The sequence below is a fragment of the Microtus pennsylvanicus genome, chromosome X, assembly GCF_037038515.1.
Source record: "Microtus pennsylvanicus isolate mMicPen1 chromosome X, mMicPen1.hap1, whole genome shotgun sequence".
Lineage (NCBI taxonomy): Eukaryota > Metazoa > Chordata > Mammalia > Rodentia > Cricetidae > Microtus > Microtus pennsylvanicus.
Window position 1 is genome coordinate 29,223,121 of NC_134601.1, and position 7,468 is coordinate 29,230,588.

General features: G+C 47.1%; 1 pseudogene; it reads right to left on the reverse strand.

Moving 5' to 3' along the window:
- Positions 1 to 1,519: 1,519 nt before the first annotated feature.
- On the reverse strand, positions 1,520 to 5,827 carry LOC142840220 (DENN domain-containing protein 2A pseudogene; annotated as a pseudogene).
- Between the last annotated feature and the right edge of the window lie 1,641 nt (positions 5,828 to 7,468).

Sequence of the window (7,468 nt, forward strand, 5' to 3'; positions counted from 1 at the left end):
TAGTTCCTAAAACAGTACTGTGATAATTGCAGCTGGAAAACCTGTTTTTCGAGGTAAAGGTCTGGCTTTGTCTTCAGACAGTTCCTGGTGCAGGGTCGCTGAACAGGCTAGTCCTGGATTTTTGATTCTTCTCTTCCTGCTGGGGGAGTCTGGTTTATCCAGGTTTTTCAATACTATGTGTGATCCAAAGGTGACTGTCAGTTTGCACTTCCAGCAATGGAGTTTTTTCCCTACCCACATTTTCTTAAGCATAAATTGTTAGCAGTAATTTTTAATCTTGGTCATTTTTGCAAGGATAAAATAAAATCTCAGAGTTTTGGTTTGCATTTCTCTGAGGGCTAAAGGATGTTCTGCTTAAACATTTTTTAGGTGTCTCTCATTTTTAAGTTCGTCTGAGAGTTTTCAGTTTAGGTCTGTAACAAATATTTTTATTGGATTAATTTTTAATAACTAATTTCCTGAGTTCTTCATATATTTTTGAAAGGGATTTATGATAAGTAAAGATCTTTTCCCACTATATAGCCTTGTTATACAAAAGTTTCTCAATTTAAGAGATCTAATTTATGGTTTCTCACAATGTTTGTGCCACTGAGGCTGTGTTTGAGATGTGGCAAAGTGTACTTCAAAAAAAATTTTTCTCTGTGAGGTTCAACATAATTTTTATATGCTGAGGCCTTTGGCTCATTTAAACTTAAGTTTTGTATATGGAGATGGATATGGATCTATTTTCATTCTTCTACATGTTGGTGTCTAATGAGGCCAGCATTATTAGTTAAAATGCTTCCTTTTTCCATTTTCCTATCTGTAAGGCAGACTTAAAACTTAAGAGGAGGCTAGCTTACAAACTTTTGGTTGGATGTCCAATGGTTAAAGCTCTAGTTATAATATTCTTATGAGGGACCTTGAGCCAATAGATAAAATTCTTACAAAAAAACAGTTTTCAATAGAAAGCTTAAGCAAGCTGCCTAACAGATACTCAAGCAGGTAAAATATAAATCAAGAGGTAAAGTATGCAATAATCAACAAATACAGTATATTAATTATAATTCATCTATGGCAAGTGTGTATATTAAGTACAAACTTATTCTACAACAGTTTTATAAAAAAATGCTGTTTATGGCTAAACCTTCCCAGTTTTGCCAGTTAAGATATTAAACTCTTAATTTAAAACAGTAGCCTGTCTGATACAAAAGGACAGGATAAAAGCTGAAAAATGGTTTGACAGAATATTGACTATGATCAGTGTTTCTTATACTAAACAATAGATTCACTGATAATTTTAAGACTGATTCCTGGACAATTGTCTTTGCTCAATTCAAAGCCAAAAACAATAATCTTTTCCCAGATCATTGCTACAATTCACACAACTGTATTTTGCTAATGTTATAGCAAAAAATCCCTTAAAGGATTTTATGCTAATTTTTTAGCACATTTCCCCAAATTTATTTTTGTTTTTATGCTTATATCAAATACAAAAACATTCATAATATTATAGAATATTATACACTCACTAGGAATGTTGATAAAGATATTTGTTTATTCATTCACTTGGAGTTCTTAAGTAAAACAGTACAACAGAAAATAAGTTAGAAAAGACTGTATATTCCAAAATACTAAAAGTGATCACTTAGGGGCAGTATAAAAATACACAGAGCATTGCTATCATTAAAGTTAACTAAACCGAGGCGCTTGTGTGAGCCCCCATGCTCACATTCTCACTCAGGCTTCCCCCAACGCCTCAGCCACACCCCCTCCCACTACTCCCGCCCCACTCCAGGCCATGTGGGCTAGAAGTTACTTTCTCATACAATCCATTGGGTGTCCACAGTATTGGGGTGATAGTCCAAGGCCAGCCTGAGAACCTTCCTGTGTACACACAGGACTCACAGACTCCCACTGTCCCACACAGGTCATCTGACTGTGACCTTGTCCAGCTCTTCCCTCTCAATAAGAGAACCAACTACAGAAGCCTGAAAGGTCTGTCAGCTATGAGGAATAGGTTCACAGCAGAGGTCTAAGTGTCACGGCTAAGCCACAGAAAATATCCATTTCAGGACCCTAAGAATATTTTATTAACAATTAACAAGTTTTCCTCTTTTTACGTGTGGCATTGGGGCAAGAACAGGTCTACGTGACTTCCTTCTAAGGGGCAAAAACCCCAGTCAAGAACAGCGAAGCTCACAGTCTCTGCCACCAGGTGGCGTCATAGAGCAGTCCACAAGAACCTGGATGGGCGGTGGCAGCCACTCTACCTATCTCCTCCCTCCTCCTGGCTCCACAGCTGTCAACAGCTGACCCAGAAGAGATGAGGTAGGGCAGGAGGGAGTTTTCTTAGCCCTGGCAAAACAGAATGAAGACCCAAACGCCTTTCTTCTTCTTCTTCTCTTTTAATACCTAGATATAAAGATCCCAGAACCGACCACACTAACAACAGCTGCATGTTGGCAGGTCCCTTCCAGGGCTGTCCTGAGCACCTGCCACGGGCCCAGCTCACAGGCCCCATTCTAGGAGGAGCTGGGGCTAGGGACTGCCTTCAGCCCACAGCCTCTCAGACCTCTGTTGGAGATCTGTGGTCCCTGTGGAGGAGGTCTTCCCTCGAGCCAAAATGAGGGTTATTTCTTGTGGAGAAACTTCATTTTATTGCCCAGACCCTTTAGGAACTTATTGACTCCGCTGTGTTCTCCGCTGGGCAAGGTTTCGAGGTATTCCTGGACTCGGACCTCAAACAGACCTTTGGCATCCTGCCTGCGTAGTTCCCGCTCCTGGATGAAGCCATGGAAAGTCTGGGTCTCCATGAAGACCTGCAGGAAGCGGCGCAGGCTCTTGGAGGAGAACAGCTTTTCTGAAGGCCTCTCGCTGCAGGCTCCTCTCCTCGCCCGATGTCAGGAACAAGGAATAGTGGCCCACAATCTCCACGAAGAATCGGACAAAGGCTTCAGACACCACCTCATTCAAGGGGCTGAACTCAGGGCCATGCACGCAGTCCAGTGGGCCTCCATCCTGGTCACAGACCAGGTCATTCCTCTGCTCCAGAATGTGTTCCAGGGCTAGCTGAAGCTTCCGGGGCAGAATGGAATCCTCGTCCTCCATCTGTCTGAGGAACCGATCATTGATGAGATCGACCACAAGGACCTCTTCCAGTGGCAGCTCCCTGAGCAGCAGCAGTGAGCTGGAGAGCAGCCCGATGAGGAAGGGCGTGGGTGAGCACACTATGTCAATCGTGGCGGGTGGCAGCTGAAGGGGCAGATGAGCGCCACCATGGCATGGCAGCACTTGGACAGCGTGCTGAGTTTGTCCGCAATGAAGATGACCCTTCTTTCCAGGAGCAGGGAGGCAAAATCACTGATGAGGTGCCAGACGCTGCGGGAGGAGAACAGAGACTCAAAATCCACGTGCTCCAGCCGGGAGTCCAGGGGCCGACACAGCTCAATCACCTCAGTTCCCGAGCTTGGCAGGAAGTTCTTGACAACGATGGTTTTGCCCAGGACTGGGAAAGGGGCTTCCATGACTCTCCTCATGGGGGGCTGCACCAGAGCAGGGGAAATGCCTCTTCTCTTTTCCACCTCATCCAAGATCTTTGAAAAGAGGCTGAAACATCCCAGATGGCTCACAATGCAATAAACTTCAGGAAGCCTCTTCCCTTTGCCTCCAGGCAGCAATCCTCAGCAATAACCGAACCTTCTGCTCCCGTCTTCTCCAGTTAAGACAAACGAGAATGTTTCACTGGTAAACTCCTGGACGGGAGCCCAGTCCTTGGCATCAGGAAAGCAGAACTGGGGAATTGCCTTCAGCTGGTCCTCAGCCTCCCTCATGAACTTGAATGACTTTTCTAACTTCAGAGGAAACTGCTGGGTGAGTTCTGGCACATAGGCAGCCCCTGCCTGCTTCTTGTGCAAAGACACAACCACAAAGTACTCGAAGAGTTGCCTCTACTGGTACTCTATGAGATCCCGGTCAAGCGTGGAATAGCGAGGGGCCTGCTTCAGGCGGGACTTCACATTGACCAGGCGCTGGCTGTGGGCTTTCAGCTTCTCCTCGGTGTCGCTGTCAGACTCGCTGTTCTTGTCTGTCACTTTTCCTGAGTTGCTCTCCGTGGACTGGGATAGCCTCTTCACCCGTTTCTTTCCTCTCCGGGCCTCATAAAAGGCATTGATCCGCAATACCAGCCTGGGGATCTTTTTCTTCTTCCTGCCATTCTGTAGGTCTCCGAGGTTAAAGAAAGTGTCATCCGGGCTGCTAGGTGTAGAGGGGGGGGCTGGCTCTCACTGGGGACCCAGCTCCATCCCGACTCAGCTTCCGGGTGTCCAGCAGTTTGAAGTTTCTTCTCTCTGAATTTTGCCTGAAAAATGCAGACTTGGACACAGATTGCTTGGTGGAAGTGTCCGGGATGGAAGAGGTGGGAGATCCAGGGAAAGTCAAGACACACTTCTTGCCCAGGCAGCGGCCGTGTAGCTCGATGTCCTTATACGGATTTTCCTTCATAGGTGGATCTAGAATGTCTTCGTAGACGTTCTCTTCCGACAAAGTGCGTGTGAGTCCCAGCTTGGTCTGTGCGTACCAGTCCACCCTGCTACTCTCAGAGGAGGATTGCAGTAGGTCTTCAAACTCATAGGACTTCCTGTGGTCAGCACTGGGTCTCTGCTTCCCAGTCCACAGCCTTCTATTCACAGAAGTAGGAGGCTGGGAGGAGGGCAGCGGTGGGGGAGGGGGAGGTAAAGAGGGCAGGGCAGGCAGGTTTCTCTTCTCTTTCCTGAAGCCAATGCCTGAGCTCCCTGGACTGCTGTCCTTGTCCCCTTCTCCTGCATGTTTGAACGTTCTGTGGGGCTTGGGAAGGGGGTTGATGAAAGGCTTCGGGGGACACTGCCTGGAGCCCGGGTATACACTCTCCTGGCCTTTACACTCCTCTGAAGCCTCAGGGCCTGGCTCCTTGTCCTCCAAGTGGTGGGCCCTGCGGCCAGCTGCGAAAGCACCCCCACTTCCAGGACTCTCGGGAATGTGTTGGTCCTCTTCTGCTTTGTCAGGCAGACAGTGTGGGGAATAACAAGTCCCCGGCAACTGGGGGTCCAAACCAGCAGAGCCATCCTTCAAGGCCTTCTCCAGTCTCCTGACCTGTTTGAGCACGGAGAGGTGGTCACTCTGAAAACGCAAGTCACTGGGCTTCAGCTCGACACCTCGGCGCTGGCTGGGCTCCGGCTGCCCATCACTCTGCCTCAGGCCTGGCCACCGGTCTGTGTCCTGACACGTGGTCTTTGCTGTCCTTCCGCTGTCATTTTCCAAGCTCTCTGTTTCAAGCCTCAACCCATTCTTTGTTCTGGTGACCTCGCTGCCTCTCCGCTCTACCCCGCAGGATGGCAAGTAGTTCTCTTGGCCCTCTGTTGGCCTGGCAGGCTCAGGAGTGGGTGGCTCCTTCTTGTCTTCCCACTTGGATATCTTGTCCTTTATGCTGAGGGGCTCGGTCTCGGGTGGATGGCCCAGGGTTCTGGACGCTGCCAGGCTGCTTCTTCGAGGGCCTGCTGGCCTCTTTAGCACCGAGGTCTGCAGCCGGGCCATTGATGATCATACTGGAGCCGAGCATATCCACTCTTGCCTCCAGCATGAGGCTGTGGGGGTTCCTAGGGGAGCTCCTTCCCAAGGGCAGTGCTGGATTAGACTCTCGAGAAGGAACAGATCTCCCAAGTGGCCTCCTTCCTAGAACTTCCCCAGCCTTTGAACCCTCTGCCTTGATCCTCCCCGCAGGCGACAGCTCCGCGGGTTCCTGGGCGCATATATTGCTGACGCCCATGGCGGCGGCAGCAGGGGCCTGGGACACCATGGCCTGCTGCCCTCAGCGCCTTTGTCCGCGTGGCCTCCCCCGCCGCCACTAGCCCCTCGGGTCCCCTGCAAGCACGCCTTTTATGCTAAATTTTACAAATGGCTCTTCCAATGGAAGAACTGCATATAGGGCTAATAAAAAAATTGTGGAGCATAACAAGGTTCCTTCAAAGCAAATCATAAAAGTTGCAAGCAGATCCTGATGCAAACGGATCTGGCATGGTAACACCAAGCTGACCTTTGCTAGGGCCAGGTGGAAAAAGCCCTTTCAATGCATTATGAAAAAACCCGACCTATATATATTTGGGGTTGATGATATGTTTATGCTTTTTTCACAGAAAGAAAATAAAATCTGGACCTGGATGATGTCGAGGCTGCAGACGCCCCACAGAGGAGTTCCAGAGGCAACTGGGGAGAGGTCCTTGGTCCGGCCTTTCCTGCCCCCAAGGAGAGGAGTGCCTGATAACAGAACCTGCTACACCACTCTGCAGGGTGTCACACTGCCTCTAGAGAGTCAGGGAGACCCGGCTGAGATAAGTGCCAGGATGTGCTTCAGATAGCTGAATCCAGCTCACCTCACTCAGAAATCCCACCTGCCCTGAAGCACAAATGCTAACTGCTTCTACAGGTTGAATTCCGGTTTGCTTTGGAGCTAAGGTGCAGACTAAACAATTGTTTTAATCTTTGGGACACAAAACTCATTTTAATTAAAATATTAACCCTTCTTCACTAGGAAGGGGGAAGACTGGGGTTCCTGTCACTGTTGCTCAGAGACTGGAACTGGGTGCTGGAAACTGAAGTCAGGTCCTCTGCAATAGCAAAAGGCACTCTTAACTTCTGAGATGTCGCTCTAGTCCTGCGTAGATCATTTGTTCATTCTCGATTGACTTTTGTATCCTGTGATATACGCTTGTCTATATTTATATTTGTGCATGGGGAGGTCCCATTGTCCCAAAATAAGACAGAAAGACAGGGCATTGAAGGGGATATGAGAGGGAATACACAGCCCCTCACCCTGTGATCATTTTTACATTTTTCTGACATTCAGGAAACCTCAACCCAACTGATAGAGCCAAAATTACCTGCAGATATGATGCAACTATTCCTAAAGACATCCCAAATAATGTTTAAAAATAACAACAAATTAACTAGAGTCTAAAGGTAGGGTTCATTCCTTAATATCACTGGATGTCTTCCAGAGGCTTCAGGGTTGATACCCAACACCTACCCGATGGTTTACACTGTCTGTAACTCCAGTTCCGAGAGATCTCATAAAGTCTGGTACCCTCTGTGGGCATTAGGTACTCATGTGGTGCACAGACTTCTCTGTGGAAAAGCATTCAAAAGCAGAAAATAAAAAACACAGTTATGCTTACTTAGGGGCAGAATACTTGTAGCCTTGAGATGAATTATGATAGCACTCTATTCTCTCTCCTAACTCACATAATCACCTTACAATTTAATTTACTGAAAGAAATTTTAAAAGGAATAAGCACAGTTAAAGGCATTGCTTTTTATTTTCATTTTTTACTTTTTGATAACCTATTGAATATTTTTTCCTAATGGAAAAATAGAACCCATTTAAAGAGTAAAAATATTCTTATAGTTAATTTTAAAACCTGAATATAGGCTTTAATGTAATTTAACCTTGAAATTT